Source organism: Cyprinodon tularosa, unplaced genomic scaffold (assembly GCF_016077235.1).
Source record: "Cyprinodon tularosa strain WSP-4 unplaced genomic scaffold, ASM1607723v1 ctg766, whole genome shotgun sequence".
Lineage (NCBI taxonomy): Eukaryota > Metazoa > Chordata > Actinopteri > Cyprinodontiformes > Cyprinodontidae > Cyprinodon > Cyprinodon tularosa.
The window spans coordinates 39,791-57,331 of record NW_024039525.1 but is presented as its reverse complement, the minus strand read 5'-3'; the positions used below and the strand labels follow the sequence as shown (position 1 = coordinate 57,331).

Below are 17,541 nucleotides of genomic sequence, written 5' to 3'. Positions count from 1 at the left end.
AGCCCATGGCCACTCTATTAGTTCTAGTTCAAAGAATGTAGAAGATAATGTTCCTTACCAAAAATGCAATAGAATATTATTTCCAATTTCATGAAAGAGCTGTGCTATTTAGAGGTAAAATAAAATGGTAACTGTACTGTACCCTACCTTTTGAAGCTTATCAAGAGAATGTCAAGAGTGTGCAAAGCAGTAATTAAAGCAAAAGGTGGCTACTTTGAAGAACATAGAATATAAGTCATATTTTCAGTTGTTTCACACTTTTTTTTAAGTATACAATTCCACATGTGTTAAGTCATAGTTTTGATGCCTTTAGTGTGAATCTTCAATTTTCATAGTCATGAAAATAAAAAAAAACCTCTTTGAATGAGATGTTGTGTCCAATCTTTTGGTGTGTGCTGTATATATATATATATATATATATATATATATATATATATATATATATATATATATATATATATATATATATATATATATATATATATATATATATTTGGGATCCAATCTTCATCCCTTGCCTGCCTCATTGTTATTATCCCTTATTGTGAGAATGTAGCCTATATAAATACAGCGCTGACCTGTCAAGAATTTTAAAACATTGATTCCAACTTCCCATAAAGGCCTTCTGTCAGTTTGGATTTTGGATTATCGTAATGTTTTAAAAACCTCTCACTTCCCCTCAGCTATTTTTCTGGGAGACAGTTTTGCAGTATGCATAGTGTATGCAAATTCACATTAGCCATTAATGAACAGTTATAACGACAAGTAATTTGAAAGGGTAACTTATTTGATATTTTTTCTTATCTCAACAATAGATTTAGCCTTGGGTTACTGAAATCATAGTACATTAAGCATATCTGCTGAGCGACAGCATTTTACACTGCAAATACAATTCATTTTTGATGATATAATGGTTATGCCATTCAATCCCAAGGCATCATAGCATTCCTTCATAATGTTAAAGGCTATTATATTACAGCATCACAGAATTGAAAAGGATTACATTAAATGAAAGCATTAACTTTAACCTTGTATTTTTTTTACTAAATGGGAACTTGGTAAGCTGTAAGTTAGTGAGTTTGCTTCTCTTCTAATATGTGTGTTTTTGTTGTATTAGTATCTATCACTTTGACTATTAAAGAGTGATCCTTTTGTAAAAAACTTCAGGGACATTGACCCATCTGACCAAACCTGAGTTACTATGACTGTCAATGTCTAATCAGCAACAATTTAGCAATCCAGGGGAATCATGCAAAGTAAAATGAGGCATTATGTTTGCTCAGTTTTTATAAGAGTCTTATAAAACAATGAAGTGTTGACCCAACTAAGCTTTGTTAAATTTTTTGCGTCTTCTAATCTCTGGTTTTTCATCCTTTCTTAATGCTGCAATGGCAGGTTACATAAAACCAGTCTTCACATATACAAAACTATAAATATAACTGAAGCTTATACAAGATGAGGTTAGAAGTCTTATGTGAGTGTCAGTCTTTTCATGTTGGTATATTTTCCCTTTTGTAATGCTGAAAGGCTATACAGATTATCAAACCTTTATGATATGAGTGTAGAAGTCATTTCACAGGATTAATACTAGGTTGCACCTGAAACTGAAAACAAGTACCACTTATAACCTGTTGATATGGTTGTAGGGGTTAATGAGTGTCAAAAAAGCCCCTTTTTCTTTACTTCAATTTGTATAAATGTTTCTATCTGGATTTTGGGGTTCTAACATCTTAGCCACTAAAATACACATCAAAGTCATAGGGAAGTCATATTTAAATGTCAAATCATTCTGGCTTAAACATGGATATAAATGTACTCTTTATCACACTATATTTTCCCAAAATATAGAAAATTTCTATTTTAAATTAAATCCTGTGTTTTATGGTGTTTATTTTATGCAGGACAGATAGTTATACGTCAGCTTGTACACCTAAATTCGGCCAATCATATATCAACGGTCATCTGTCAATCACAATATTTCAGTCATATCTCGATTCATAGGTCACAGCTAATATACGCAATGGTTGAAATAAGATTAATTTACTTTACTGTTGAGTTACGTCCCAGTGTTCATAGGGATAGATGTCTGTGTCTTCGGTGGCATAGAGCTAACAGAACTGGCAGCGTTGCGAGCCCAAGGCTCAAATATGTATGGCTGTAAGCCTTCTACACCAAACGAAGCTTCTGCCACCCTGGCATTCTCTTCCACAGCATCTCCGTCCCCACTTTCCTCCTCTAAATAAAAAATGTATGACGAAGGAGACTCATCCACGACCTCCGACACAAAACTCTCCTCCTCTCGTATGTTTCCGCTGTCCATAGCGTTCCTTGACTGTGTTGTTTCTAAGTCAACAATTTAGTGCTGCTTGGTCCCAATGGAATTCCCATTGGGAACCTACTAGCACTAAGTTGCTAACTAGTTAGCAAGATGCTTCTGTAGAGCCCTATAATATACCCCCACAATAGGGTAAGAAAAAGTATGATATAGTTAAAATTAATAGGTATTATTATCTTATTGGGCAAGCGTTTTTTTTTTTTTTTTTTATTATTGAGTTAGTACAATTAATTTGGTTTAAGACAAAATTAATGCTCAAACTACTTTTTTCATTTTTTGTATTTCAAACATTTCTGTCATGATAATACCCCTTTAAGAGGACATACTGTAATGCATGATGGGAGAAGAAAGTTCATGACCTGTGTATAAAAGAGATATGCTGTATGCTCGAACTGTGGATTTAGTTTAATAATGTTCCACTAAAGCGAAATTTATTAGTTTTTTTAGTGCTTTTTAAGGGTGCAACACTTCCGAGTCACCGACCACAACCAAACTTGCTTGCGAACCGTCTGCCACAACAATTCCGCCCCCTTGATAAATGACCAATCACATGCAGTTTACTCACTTGCGTAATGTCGGGCACCACTTGATAGAATTCGGAAATGCAATGGTTGGAACAGCTGTTTCCCTATGACTTTAAGGGTTGGCCATGAGCCCATCCAACAGGCTAAATTTGCTATTGGCACAGAAAAGGGATGCTTGTAGCACTGGATAAAAGTATGTAAAACACTGAAGTGGATAATTTTCCTGTATAAAATTTAGTTAGTCTTCAATTGTTTTTTTAGATAAAATTGTAAGGTGATACAAATCCTTTAAAGATCAACGAAGAACAATGGCAAACAGTAGTAGTTGAGCCTACATAACAGCTATTTATTTTAAAGCAAACCTTTTAGCAGCATTTTATATTAATTTTGGGTTTCTTTAGGAACTTTAAGAACTCTCTGTATAGCGCTTTCTTTTTGTTATATTCATTCTGCAATTTTTTGTTATCAGTGTTGCAAGAGAATGTTTAACTTTTTAAGATATTTATTTACTGGACAATATATATATATATATATAGGAGACCAGGAGGCATCAGAAACAGATGCCTGAACCACCTCAGCTGGCTCCTTTTGACGTGGAGGAGTAACAACTGTACTTCGAGCTCCTCACCCGATCTTGTAGTCGCGATCTTGTCCTTACGGTCATTACCCAGATCTCGTGACAATAGGTGAGGGTGGAAAGTACATTGATCGGTAAATCGAGAGCTTTGCCCCCCGACTCAGTAACCGCATCACTGCCGATGCTGCATCGATCGTCTATCGATCTCACACTCCATCCATCCCTCACTCGTGATCTAGACCTTGACAAGATACTTTAATTCTTCCACTTGAGACAAGGAGTTGAATTTTTTTGTTTTCTTTAAATCTGTACGCTAATATGGTCAAAAAGCCTGGCAGAGTCTGAGATATCATCCTGCAGGCACACTTCAGTAAAACATATAATGCGTCATTGTGTCATGATTTTATCAAGAGCTCGGACCCATTCAGAGACCAATTCAGAGAGACCAGGGGAAAAGTTTAACAGGTCTATTTAGGAGTTTGTGAAGAATCCAGTGTTGCTCTGAACACTGCTCAACCGGAACTGAAAGGTGAGGGGAAGACACTGCGGTTATTTCAGGCTCAGTAGGAATTTTGAATCTCGAACTTGAAGAGGAGAATTTGGTAGATAACTCACGTTTCCAGAGAAGTTGCTGACTCTTAGGCTCCAGTCTGTGTGCGGAAGTTTCAGTGTTTGTCTGATTCGGTGGAGGGCGAACAGGGTTTACCCAGAATGCGGTTGTTAGAAGGCGAAAGGAGAAGCTGACTGCCACTCAGATTTCCTACGGTACTTGAACGGGTCGTAGTGGAGATGAATCCCTTACTCAGTGTGAAGCTCAAATGATCTCTTGAGGGATAGTGGATTCAAACCTCCTGTTTGAATCCTCAGCTCAGTTTGAAGCTCAGATGATCCTTCCAGGGATAGAAGGTCCGAAACATCCAGTTTGCAGGATAACTTCCTGCCGAGAGGCAAAGACAAAAACAAGATTAAAACTCGGGTTGACAAGAACTGTTTGACTCAGCAAAACTCAGCTTGGGTAGAGTACACAAAACTGGCAAACACTCTGGCGTCGAGATAGTGGCAGTCAGCAGCTTAAGAGCGCTCTCTTAATGAGCAGGTGTGTGGAGAGGCGGACCAGAACCAGGCGCCTCCTGGTGCAGGAATGGGGACAAACACCAAAAAAAACACACACAGACAGGAATCCTGACACAGTGATGATATTCTGGCTGGGTTCTTGCCAGGGCTTAGAGTTCTTCTAAAGATCTCTAAGATTTTCAATTATGTAAAATATGGTTTACATTTCTTGTTACTCTCAGTTTCCTTGCTCCAGTTCTACATCCCTGATGCTTCCTTTTCAGCTCAGCTTGTACTCGTGGAAGTAGTTGATGTAATATATCAGCTTTAGAGATGTTAACTAGCTGCTACTGGGTGTAAATAATCAACCTGCTATGGATTCTGTGGTTGCGCCTCATAACAATTATCCAAAAATGGACAATATCTGTAAAAATCCTTCCCATTTCACAGCATTCAAGAGCAGAAGCAAAATGTCATTAAAAGAATAGTGATTCAAAAACTGAAGATCTAAAGATTTTGTAAAAATGACTGACAGAGTTAAACAAGCAAAGCTACTCCAACATGCAGCCACCTTAACCAGCTCAATTCTAGAAGTTTATCAATGTTTTTATAGCTGCTTCTATTACTTTTAGAAAGTAGTAGATAGACCAAATTGTTATTGACCTTGATTGCATCTGTATTTAGATTTAATTCACCATAATTTTGTCTTGATGTTGGTTGCCAATTGGTATTTGTAGATAAAGTTGAATGCAACTGAAATTAAATTTCAATTAGGGCTGCAACTAACGATTATTTTAAAAAATCGATGAATCGGCCGATTACTTTTTCGATTAATCGATGAATCGGACAAAAAATATTTTTTATATTAATCTCTTTATTCCAAAATGAACATTTTAGACAGAACAAATAAGCACACAAGTACAGGTTCCTCATTAACTGTACTGGTGCAATATGAAAAATAAATGTTTGTGTTAAGACTACGCAAACTTACATGAGAAATGTAGCTGCACATCCACAAAATATAGGGTACTTTGTTTCATAAAGCACAAAAAAAGACATTTTTGTTTTTAAAAGCCCCTAAGGGGTTCAAACAATAGGTCCCCTCATTTCAACAAATGAGGTTTTTTTTAGACTAGAAGAGTTCTGCCTTTTAAGACAGGAAAGTATAGCAGTTAAAGTTGCTACTTGAGAAAATACTTAACCATAGAGATAAAAATAGCCTTGTGATTTAAATTATAAATTGTATTTGGAATAAAAATGAGAGAACTAGGGGTGCTAAAAAACACCTCCTCCAAATACAGATATTTACATGGGAATGTGGCATATAATTAATTGACATATTACTGATCTTGCTGGATTTTATTCTGCTTTACTTCCATAAATTGCAGGATCTTCTTTACTTTATCTTTGCCAGAAGATTTAAACTTTAATAGCCTTGCCCTCATAATTTGCAAGTTCATTTATTTATAAAGAAAATATAAACGCTGCTTAAGCTAATTCAAATGAAATTAAAAGTAAAATAAGTAGCCAACCTTATCACTGTCTGTAACCTACTAACAAGGTAAGGAAAGCATAAGATGAGCTACCTGAGAAACTAACGTTATGTTTCCCCTTTAAAACGAAACAAACATGGTTGCTCACCCTACTGATGAGATCTCTTCACTGCCATCGAAGGCTCCAATGTGTTTCCTTTTCAGGTGCTGCATCATAACAGTGGTGCTTCTGTGCCATGTTCATTTGTTTTTACAAAAGTTGCATGTTACGACTTTTTTTTACAAAGCGCAGGCTATCTGCGAATTGAGACGCAATCAAGTGGCAGTGATGACGACGGTGGCGGATGACGCATTAATCGCGCGATACAACTAGTCGATGATGAAATTCGTTGCCAACGCTTTTAAAAGTCGATTTTTATCGATTTTATCGATTCGTTGTTGTAGCCCTAATTTCAATAGTATAATTTCCTAAGATATACTGTATCATGTTGTTCCATTTGTGACCCTCTCAAAAAGCTCCCATCTGTGACACCTCCCCAGACACACAGATACACCATTTTTGGTCCCCACAAGTACCTATTATACCTATTTCTGGGAAATTGTTCCCACAAGGTAACAAATACATGGTCATACATATACACACATGGCCAAACACTTGCGTTTCTTTTTGCTATTATTCATTGTGTTGTTGTAGATGAAAATCTTTCATGGCCAGAGGACGCATGAGATGATATTTGTGAGGAACTTAAGGGCAGTGGGATCAAGTAAAGCCTCATGCTTATCCAGGGGGAACTCTGCATAACACATAAATACTTTAAAGTGCCTACAGAGCACTTTTAACTATGTAATTATACACACATGCAGGGGTCTGAAGGGTAGAGATGATAGAAAGTGAAAGGGGAGGAAACCAATTTTATTCCCATCTAGAAGAATAAAAACAAAGAAAAAGAAACGCTGTCTTTGCTTACAAAGTGCCCTTGGAGGAAGTATTTAGTCTAGCACTGCTGTTTTACAGTGAGGACTAAGGTTGGACTCAGCAGCTTCCAGCTGTGAATATGTCAGAGCTTATGACTGTTAAAACACAACAGCAATGGAAAATATGAGAAGAAAGAAGATGCAGTCTACAAAAAAGTCAATTAGATTAAAAGTGAAAAAACAAATAAATAATTACATCACCCTTTTTTTATAGAGTCAAAAAAAGGCTACGGTCAAGTTACTGGACTATCAAGCAAACAGCTTAATCATAGAGCATTAGCAGTCTCCATGAGGCACCACAGTGATTCACTTTAGCAGGATGTAATGATGATTATTACGGCAGACATGTGAATGCCATTTGATGCAGGCTTGTAAAAAACTGCCTCACACAGCCTTATCAGACCACTCTTCAACGAAGGAGTTTATCATAATACACTAACTCACAAATATTAACACTCCAGATGAGCCATAAAAAAAAAAAAAAGCAATTTCACAAAGTGCACAGTAAAAACATGAGAGCACTACACATAAGGTTAGACAGTGGCATGCTGTCCGTGCAACTTAGTGATGAAGGGCCACTTCCCAAATTGGAAATATGTTTTTAAGCTTGATTCTGCTGACTAATTTTGGATAAGAGGTGTTATTGTTTTAGTAAAATATGACTTTTACCAAGACTTCATGGAAATTCAAACTTACTGTAGTTTTAATTTATTTACCTAAGTGTGGACGTATAAATATTTCTGAGGAAATAAAGAACAAGCCCCCCCTGTCCGTTGTAAGATTGAGCATATGAACAAACTATCTGGTTTTTACTCGGTGCTTGAATCCTTTTAGTCTACTCTAACACTTAAAAAATATAAAGCAAAGTCCCCATCTCTTTATATAATGAAAAAGGGGGCCAAAATGGAACCGTATAACTAAGTACCTCTAATAATTCATATGGCCTTTTCAACTTATTTTAGCAGAAACACCTTGAAGTAATTACTTTCGTTATGACTTACTTGGCCTTTTTGTTTTTACAGTTTTGACCTGATCGGGGATCGAGTATTCAGAACCCAGGTTCAGGTCAAGTTTTAGCTGTCAAAAAATATTTTACTGGTAGATCATTTAAGTAAAGAGATAATATAATGGTCCATGACTGCAAGACACCATGGTCATGTGGCTGGAACACAAGCTCAAACCCTTTCAAACTCTGTGCTTGGCAATAAATGCATTGACTCCTGCAAAGATTTAAAGTTGTGGTTAATGTTTTCCACACCTGAATAATTGCTGCAAAAATAATGGGTTTTAAACCATTTCCTTAACCGTCCCAAATAAGTAGACAGTAACATTTTCCAGCTTTTTTAAAAATGTATTTTCATTATGGAATGACTGATATCTTCTTGTGTGGCATTAAAGTTGTACTCAGCTGTATACTTAAAGTGAACAAGCTATCAAAACTCCTGGGGTGGTCAGACCTGCTAGTGATTAGCAACTGTCTTGGCTGCTGGTTTCCTTCTTGAATCCTGTAGAAACAGGAAATAGTAAACAGTCTGAACTTGTATAGCAATTTTATCAAGTCCTAGGCACTTTACACTACATTCATTCATTTAAGGTAGTAAGTTACATTGTAGCCACAGCTGCCCTGGGGCGGACTGACAAAGCAGAACTTCTATAAAGTTGGCAGAGCTTCACCAAAATGTCTTGATACATAAAAGCCTATAATTAAATGAGTAGTCCTGCTGCAGATAGCCCCACTGACTTTGAAGCAAAAGGTCTTCAACCCCCTTTAGAACTTGAGAAAATAAACATTTTTGTTTAGGATCTCCCAAATAAGTTGCTTTTCTTGACTTTCCCAGGTCCCTGTCACCACACACATGGTTTTAGGGGAATTCGGCATCTTTCTGCACAACTTTCAGTTGAGAAGTCAAACAGCAGGACAAAACATGTTTCGAAGAAGCTAATTTGTCTCAAATGCATCTCTTTCTCTGGCACAATTAATGCCAAACTCTATGTCAAAAAGTCCCATGTTGCACACCCTCCACCTCCAAAACATTACCCGGACATTTCGAAACCTGTTGTTTAAACATATTGTGGAGGATTTGCACATGCACAACCTTGTTCCCGATTCCGAGAGGGAACGCCTATTAAACACATCCCTAACCCCTAAAAGCCTCATTTACTATATAGAGCCGGGACTATATAGTGGACTTTATGGCAAACTCAGTTAACTTACCGTTCGGACAGATGATCACTTCTTTTTGCTCCTCATTGGTCACATAACTCCTTCTCCAAAGCGTGGTGCCTGCGTCATCTATGTTATTAGTCACCGCTGTCGGGGAGTGACAGCGGCCTGCTGTGACAGCAAATCCCATAATCCCTTGCAAGGAGAGCTCTTAGGCCTTTCTTTACTTCTCATATATTTCATACAAACTTTTTTCTTACCATCCTTGGCCATGTTCAAAGAACTGCGGTGAGAAAGGTAAGCTTCAATGACTGTCTGAAACCGTAGCGCACCTCACATATATGCCTAAAGTGCGCACATGCAGACAAAGATAGCTAACTGGGGGTGAGAATGTTGGACGGCCTTACATAAACATATCACCAAAATGATTGACAATTGAAATGACCACTTATTTAGATGATCCACCAGGAAATATAAGATAGTCCTCTGTTTTATCTTCCTGTATTTTAATCATGTAAAGCACTTTGCATTGTCTTTGTACTGAATTGTGCTATACAAATAAATTTGCCTTGCCTTGCCTTGCCTATACCTTTAGGATGAAACTAAAAACTGAAGTCTGGACCTTTTTCGCCAAAATCCAATCAGCACAGAGGTCAAACCTAATTCACCAAGCACAGTTTGAAGGTGGTGATAAAGAGGCTCTTGCATCTACTAAAACCTGTACAATTGGTCTCTTTCACTGGGGGGAAAATGACTCTTGTCCCATGCAGAAGCTGGATTAGAGAGATCATATATGTGTAGAGGTGATCCCAATATATCTTGTCAACCTGCTCAGCTCTGGTTTTCATTTTCTGTGAAACGATTGAGATCCTTAAACTATCTTGGTCTAAACGATGCGGCGGTGAGGCTATTTTGACACATAGGTTAAATCATTTGAATCGTTTTTTTTTTAACAAGTATGTTTAGATTACCATGGTAAAGCACAAAACATGCTCAAAATGGTATTGAATCAATTCTGTCAGAAATAAGAAAAAAAATTGTGAAGGAATATGTTTCCCTTAGATGTAAAGGTATCTGCACATTAGGGAGCTAAGGGAAGACTACACAGTAGTTGACTTGGGTTATTGCACTTGAACTGCAGAAATGTTCTGACTATATAAATAAGTTAACATTTTACAGACTACACAGTAGAAGACTTATATTTTTGCAAGTGTGCTGTCTGCTCCTGTCTTCTTGAATCCCCAGTTGGCAGAAGGCCACTCACACTGAACCTTGTTCTACTTGAGATTTCTACCTGTTAAAAGGACTTTTTTTCTACTCCACTGTCACTGCATGCATGCTCAGTGCCGAGGTATGCTATATGGTTAATAATTCATTACTAGGGACTGTCTGCTTCATGCTCAACCAGCAGGAGCAAATGCTGCAAAGTCAATGACTCGACACAATTAGCTAGGTTTCCATAGATAGAACTCTTTTAAGCAATCTGGCTGTATTTTAGTTAATTGTGTATATAAAGTGCTTGAATTAGTATTATATATGGTAAATGGTAAATGGCATGTACTTATATAGCGCCTTTATTCAAGTTAGGAGACTTGACCAAGGCGCTTTACACTACATTCATTCACCCATTCACGCACAAACTCACACACTGATGGTGGCAAGCTACATTGTAGCTACACCTGCCCTGGGGCTCACTGACAGGAGCGGGGCTGCCGTACATTGGTGCCACCGGGCCCTCTGACCACCATCAGTAGACAATGCAGGTGAAGTGTCTTGCCCAAGGACACAACGACACTGATAGTCGGAGTCGGGGCTTGAACCGTCAACCCTTCGATTTCAGGGCAAACTCCTACATCCAACGCCACTGTATATATATATAAACTGTATTAAACAAAATAAAAATGTATGCTTAGAGAATTTATAGCAAATCCAGTGGTTCATAGAGGGACTGGATAAAAATGGAATGCTAGCACCGTATCTTGGGCTTCAGTCTTTGACACCTCTATGTTACAAAAATATGTGGCTTTGCTTTATTTTTTGCAATTGTTCCTTAGAAATTGTCTAACCAATTTGAAAATGAAAGAACTAAGAATGTTTTGTTGGTATAACTTATCGATTTATTTCTTAAATAAATAAACAAATAGCTATTTGTTTATTTAAAATCCCAGCTGGATAAAACTGTAAGGTTGATCTAAATTATGTACTGATATGTTTTCTAAAGTACAGGTGCTGGTCATAAAATTAGAATATCATGAAAAAGTAGATTGATTTCAGTAATTCCATTTAAAAAGTGAAACTTGTATATTATATTCATACATTACATACAAACTCATATATTTCAGATGTTTATTTTGTTTAATTTTGATGATTACAAATGACAACAAATGAAAATCTCAAATTCATCATATCAGAAAATTAGAATATTACTGAAGACCAATAAAAACAAAGGATTTATAGAAATGTTGGCCAACTGAAAAGTATGAACATGAAAAGTATGAGCATGTACAGCACTCAGTATTTAGTTGGGCCTCCTTTGGCCTGTATTACTGCAGCAATGCGGCGTGGCATGGAGTCGATCAGTCTGTGGCACTGCTCAGGTGTTATGATAGCCCAGGTTGCTCTAATAGTGGCTTTTAGCTCTTCTGAATTGTTGGGTCTGGTGTATTGCATCTTCTTCTTCACAATACCCCATAGATTTTCTATGGGGTTAAGGTCAGGAGAGTTTGCTGGCCAATTAAGAACAGGGATACCATGGTCCTTCAACCAGGTACTGGTAGCTTTGGCACTGTGTGCAGGTGCCAAGTCCTGTTGGAAAATGAAATCTGCATCTCCAAAAAGTTGGTCAGCTGCAGGAAGCATGAAGTGCTCTAAAACGTCCTGGTATGTGGCTGCGTTGACCCTGGACCTCAGAAAACACAATGGACCAACACCAGCAGATGACATGGCACCCCAAACCATCACTGACTGTGGAAACTTTACACTGGACTTCAAGCAACGTGGATGAAGTGCCTCTCTTCTTTTCCTCCAGACTCTGGGACCTTGATTTCCAAAGGAAATGCAAAATTTACTTTCATCAGAGAACATGACTTTGGACCACTCACCAGCAGTCCAGTCCTGTTTCTCTTTAGACGCTTCTGACGCTGTCTGTGGTTCAAGAGTGGCTTGACACAAGGAATGCGACAGCAGAAACCCATGTCTTTCATACGTCTGTGTGTGGTGGTTCTTGAAGCACTCACTCCAGCTGCAGTCCACTCTTTGTGAATCTCCCCCACATTTTTGAAGGGGTTTTGTTTCACAATCCTCTCCAGGGTGCGGTTATCTCTCTTGCTTGTACACTTTTTTCGACCACATCTTTTCCTTCTCTTCGCCTCTCTATTAATGTGCTTGGACACTGAGCTCTGTGAACAGCCAGCCTCTTTAGCGATGACCTTTTGTGTCTTGCCTTCCTTGTGCAAGGTGTCGATGGTCGTCTTTTGGACAACTGTCAAGTCAGCAGTCTTCCCCATGATTGTGTAGCCTATAGAACTAGACTGAAAGACCATTTAAAGGCTTTTGCAGGTGGTTTGAGTTAATTAGCTGATTAGAGTGTGGCACCAGGGGCCATCAATTTTGAACCTTTTCACAATATTCTAATTTTCTGATATGATGAATTTGAGATTTTCATTTGTTGTCATTTGTAATCATCAAAATTAAACAAAATAAACATCTGAAATATATGAGTTTGTATGTAATGTATGAATATAATATACAAGTTTCACTTTTTAAATGGAATTACTGAAATCAATCTACTTTTTCATGATATTCTAATTTTATGACCAGCACCTGTATCTCTAGTTGTGTAACCTAAAATAATTTAACCCACTTCCCATATTGTATCTCCTGTTGAAGGTTCTTATGAAAGATTAGATCGGACAATAATTTTTTGAAAGAGTTTTAAATCGCCAACAGTTCGGGAACATTGCTGTTTTGACGATGCAGTTACTGTGGTGAAGGTGTAAGCTAAGTCCCAAAGAGGTGGATTATTGCACTTTTTTCCATTCTTGTAGGTCTGTCAGGTTTGTCAGTAATTAGCAGAGTCCACTGCACCTCGCTAATGAGCAAGAGTTTATCTACTCAACACAGTATGCTCTACTTTAATGACCCATAAACATGATCCCTGTGATTATAATCTGAATAGCAGCGTTTTGTCACACTCTCAAACGAAACAACACATCATTTGTGTCTCCTTCTGCATACTCTGGGTGCTGTCCAAAAGCGACAGAGAATAAGCCATGAGGGGTTCATTTTAAGTTTGTCAGTACAAATCCAGGTGGCATGCAGCATATTAGAAAAATTATTTTACTCCTTTTTGTAACAAAATCTGCACTGTAACTCCTCAATTTCAAAAACATTGAATTCACAGACAGTATTATTACCCTATATTTATTTGATGAGGTATTAGTGATTCCAACATCAGTAATAATGTGATTTAGGAATTCTTTACCAGTAAAAGCTGGCACCTAAATGTCTGAAGCCAAAAAAAATTGTTCAGTTTGACCCAATCTGATGTCACATGTAGACCTGTTTAAGACAACAGTTGCCATCAAAACAGATCATAGACATAGTGTGACAAAATTAAATTATGTTTTTCAAATGCTGAGCAATAGGCAGGCTTTTTTTCTGGATACTAATCTTTGTGTAACTCATGATGTTCTTATAACTGTATGCTCCTAATAAATATGTGTACATATTATGTGGCTTTTTTGTAATAAATGCGGTTCTTGAGTGTCTCCTATCAGCGGTGGAGGTATTAAATAAAAATTCTGACCAGGTTATCCCAATTTAATCACATTTTTGTGGGATTCAGTTTTTTGTTTTACCTTACTGGCTGCCAGTCATCCAGCTTCCTGCATGTTTTAAACCTATGCTTATGTATGTGTATTATGGCCATATTTTTCCACAAAAATCTGCTACATTTTAGCAAATTATAGGTACTTGTGGGGATCAAGTACTATATGGAGACGTTCTATTCTTGAGGTGGGTTTGGGTTTAAGACGGAAGTGTGAAATTAGTTTAGGTTAGGGTTAAGCTAAACTAATTTGTATTGCTAATGATTAGAGTTAGGGTAAGGATGAGGGTTAGACCACATAAATGAATGGAAGTCAATGGCAAGTCTCCAAATGGATAGTGTGTCTCTCCAATCTCTTAGATCTTGTTGAAAAGGTTGCATTTATTTCCCCGTGAATATGAGTGTATTCGTTAAAGATATGTCTAAAAGGGCAGGGTAAAAACAAAAGAAAACTACTGTTGTAACAAGTAGAAAGAAAGAGTGATTAAAGGCAAAAAAAAAAAGTAGAGTCGAGGAAGACTGACACATATTACTGTATGAGTAAATATGAAGTACAATACTATAAACTTAAAATAGACCATATCATTTAGATAAAGATTGTCATAAATGTATATGATGTTTTAAAGCCATCATATTCACATTAATTAACGGCAAGTCATTTAAAAATAGGCTTAGAGAGGGGAGAAACTGGACTTTTAGAAAATCTTGTGTAAAATCATATTAGAAATAACTATTGGAGAAACTTAATATATACCATAAGCTCAGTAGCTGTTGAAACTGCACTTTGCCCTCAGTTTCCCACTGGACAGAAAAGACACAGAAAAATACATAGATGATTGTTAGCGGTAGAACAGTTATATAACACATTTATTCCCACAGCAAAAACTGTTTCTTCGTGAAGGTCTACTTTTATACTAGAGTTACTTTGTAAATTCTGGAAAATATATGTTTTTTGAAAGGATGAGTGGCTTCTTATTGGTTGCATAATGGACAGAATAAGCGCCTTTGTCGCTACAATGGTTTGAGCATAAAACTGTTTAATTGAACTTGGTTCACTATGGTTACTGTGAACCTCTTTTTAAGAGGTTTCTGATAAAGAAAAAAAAGAAACAGTTTGCTAAGATTACTTCTTGTGATGTGTTTTTACCTAGTAAAGGATTTTTTTTTTTTTTGGAATTTCTTGCCTTTGTTTTTATAAGTGCTAGTATTTTCACAGTTATTCGACCTTGGAGAGTCACAGTTATTCGACCTTGGAGCTTAATAAATGCATCTGTAGTAAGAAGAAAGTTCTTATCCATTTCAGTGAACAATATCCATTATTATAGTGAAATATTATGAAATACAAACTATTGGTTTTATGTTATGTGCAAAAGTAGATAAAGTGTTTCACAGTGCACTACAACTTTGCCTCAAATGTCTCACATTAAATAACCTGAATGCTGAAGTTGCAGCTGTATTCAGAAAGTAGAGCAAACTGCATGTACACACTCACATGCACACACTTTACATCAGCTGTGAAGAATGATAAGCTTGGTTCCAACCTTTATGAAATGTTCCCCAGAAACATGGCCAAAAAACATTAATAATAAAAAGCTGCAACTCTAAGTCTGAGCATAAATATTTACAATTTCTTACATGTACTTGCAAGATTGCACTCTTTTACTTACTTATCCTGGAAGAGCAAATCCACCATTGTCAATGACTTTATGCAGTTTGTTGGGTTTCTTTACGTATAACACTTTTAACCAATCTGTCTGTATGATTCGATGGAATAATACATACTATTAAAATATACTAAAATAATTATATCCAGCACTGTTTGCATTAAGGTCTGCTGTAAATTAGGGTGTATTTCCAAACCATTGTGCAAGAATTATAACAATACTCACAGACTTTTCACAGTTTTATGTTGAAATTGTACCCAACCTTAAAGATTTTTGGAATCTTAAAACAGAGTTTTAGTCTCACCTACTACCCTTAATAACCCCAATAACCTTGAAGCATGATGAGTGTGCTCCTTTCATAATGAGCAGCAGTAACTCCTCATTAAATACTTACTTTCTAGGGACCTAAATGACATAAATGGGATCAATCTAATCTTCTGACAGGATCAAGCTGCTTTGTAATTGCAAATGGGAATCCAGCCACCTTGTAATTGGTTGCTGGTTGGGTGTGTGTGAGTGTGTGCGTGTGTTGGAGGGGGGTGCTCGTCATAAATGCCTTCAAAAGCCTCTCTGCCTATGTGAAGTGTGGTGTTATAAGTTTTTTACTCGATGAGTTGTGTTTCATTTGTGATTTTGCCATTTATTGTATTTGATAAATATTGGAAGTTATTTAATATCAGATAAAGGAAGCCCTTTACAAGCACAAAGTGAAGAACATTATTAATTAAAAACACAAAAGTTTAGAAAAATATGACATCAGGTTTGTGTTAACAGCTACAGATAAAGTTTTTTTTTAACACACCAGTTAGAGATTACTTGATAAATGGGAGGTGTGACAATTAGACAGTTGAACCAGGTGTGCTGTCTAAACTTAAACCGAAACATGTTAAAAGAACTAGATGCAGTGAGTAAAGCATAATAAGGACCTTACAAGACGAATAGAAATAAACCATTTTAACCAATGTGATCTAATGAAAGCATTTTTTTGGCCGCATTAATGAAAAGAGGATGATGTCAACATGATATTTACAAAACTATAGATTCAAGCTTTGATAAACCTGTCTGTAATCATGTACGCACAAATGCTTATTTGTTTATATATCCTTAAATATAACAAGCATTTAATATCATTCCTGAAGGTATAGTGGAGGATGTTCTTCTTCCGGGTGGATCATAAAAATAAGTGGTCTTCCTAACTGTCAATCACTCTGGTGATATGTTTACGTAAGGCCATCCTGAGTGCTCGTTCCCTTTTTCACTTACTGATGGTGAGTCTGACATAGTAGAAAAATGGCAAATCTTCTTTTGGAAAGAAAGCTTGTATGAGCGATGCAAACAACAGCTTTTAAACAGAGCGCTAATGTGGAGAAATGGGCTTGTGCACGCTCTCACACGCATTTGATAGGGCTTCCCTCTCGGAAGCAGGTACAGGGTTGTGCATGTGCATTTCTTTTTTAAATTGGAGAGGGCGGATCTTTTAAAAAAATAATGAAAATCCTCCACTATACCTTTAACAAAAAGTAAACTGTTAATACATATTTGAATACCTTATAATTTTATTCCCTATCACTGTTCAGAAACAGCTCAAGCTATCGGATCTTAAAGGATGAAATCATATCCCATTTACCAGTTCAGTGTCATATACAACTATACTGTACATGCACATACATTCTCTGATGTAAAGCAGAGTCTCTCCACCCAATCAACTGCCAATCCCTATCATCAATAGCACTCTACGGTTCAAAAGTTTGAATAACAAATATCATACAGACAGATACAACTTAGGAATGCACATGCAGATTTATTGCTTTGAAGTACTGTGCTTCCAACCCTCAGATTTGGTTATGAGCTATGTGTTTTTTATTAGTCCATCATAGCATGTCTTGAATAATGAAGCCTTAGCCAACGACAGTTGCAGCCAGCTTTTT

General features: G+C 36.8%; 1 protein-coding gene across 1 annotated transcript in view; it reads left to right on the top strand.

Annotated features, from left to right (window-relative positions):
* The window catches only part of mtnr1aa (melatonin receptor 1A a), a 61,881-nt gene that overhangs the window by 22,494 nt on the left and 21,846 nt on the right, over positions 1 to 17,541 (top strand). The gene's annotated exons all lie outside the window — the stretch shown is intronic.